The sequence below is a fragment of the Adiantum capillus-veneris genome, chromosome 8 (assembly GCF_014529385.1).
Source record: "Adiantum capillus-veneris isolate H3 chromosome 8, ASM1452938v2, whole genome shotgun sequence".
Lineage (NCBI taxonomy): Eukaryota > Viridiplantae > Streptophyta > Polypodiopsida > Polypodiales > Pteridaceae > Adiantum > Adiantum capillus-veneris.
In genome coordinates this window covers 14,833,533-14,834,987 of record NC_140938.1, presented here as the reverse complement: position 1 = coordinate 14,834,987, position 1,455 = coordinate 14,833,533, and positions in this window count along the sequence as shown.

Below are 1,455 nucleotides of genomic sequence, written 5' to 3'. Positions count from 1 at the left end.
GAAAAGACTAACATCCGAACATTTTAACATATGGCTTTAAGTTGATAAATTGAATAATCCAAGACCATAAGGAATGATCACTCAAAACAAACTTTAATAGACTTAATTTAATTGATAATGGTTATACCACTTGAATCAAAAGGGGGTGATGGATTTTTGATCCACATAACATTAAAAAATATATTTGTTTGCAGTAAGAAAGTTACATAACTTACTTGATTACATCATGTTTTGAATACTTTGACCCTTCAATCAAAATCGTTGGTGGCCTTCTAATCACAATGAATAATCTTTAAAATAAAGGGGAACTTTTAAAACTTGGATCAAAGGGGTGATGGCCTTCTAATCACTATCAAAACATATAGATGTACGCTTTTTTGGATTATATACTTAAATTTTTTAAGGGATCTTTCTAACACTTGGATCAGAAGGGGTGGTGGCCTTCTAATCACAATGAATAACTCTCTAAAATCAAGGGGAACTTTTGACACTTGGATCAAAATGGGTTGTGGTCTTCTGACCACTATCAAAACATATGCATATAAACTTCTTTAGGATTATATACTTTCTGTTTGAGGGTTGTTAGTCTCCTAAATACTTTGCACTATTTGATACTCTAAACAAAATAATAGGTTTAAGTTAAAAAGTTTTTAAGTAGGGCATGGATAACAACTGATAGGTTCATTGACACGTGTAATACATATTCAAGGCTAAAGAATATGTTATCTTGTTTATATGGGTGCACGTGAGAATTGTATCTTTACTTAGGATCTTTTTGGCTTAGCTATTGTTTGACATTGAAGAACCTAGCTTCCTCCACTTTAGAACCATATTTTTTTACTATCTCATGTATAAATGCACTAAAATGATACTTCATTCTCACTTTGATCAATAATAATGCTAAGATTGAGTCATTTTTGTGCTTATCTTTGTCCTTTGTCTAAAGCCAGCTACTCTTTGAACATTTATGTTCTTTTGTCTATAAGTTTAACACAACAACACACATGTCCTAAGCACAAGGTTCTCCCAAAAATCTGGGAGACCAGGACACTAGCTTTGGAAAATTTTTTCCATAGACTTTGATTGACCCACTATCTATAATTCCTTGTTTGGTTGATAGGTGTTAGGTGGTCTTTCCTTGTCTATAGATTGGATTCCTGCTCACAGCTACTGTAGTCTTTGACTCTGCTAGTTTTAGGTGGCAAGTTAATCCAAAATTACTTACCCTTGTGTAATTATTTTGATTCTTATGCTTTTAGGAAGATTTTACATGTAAAAGGACTACGCATGGATAGATGGATCGGCTGAGGATTATCCTTAGAAATTGGTTAAAAACATGGAAACTTCTACAACTGACTATGAACGACATTTATACTTTTTCTACTAGATGACAAAGCCTTAAATCTTCAACTGAAGTACAATCTTCTCTATTGACATTGTGAGCTATGGATCTAA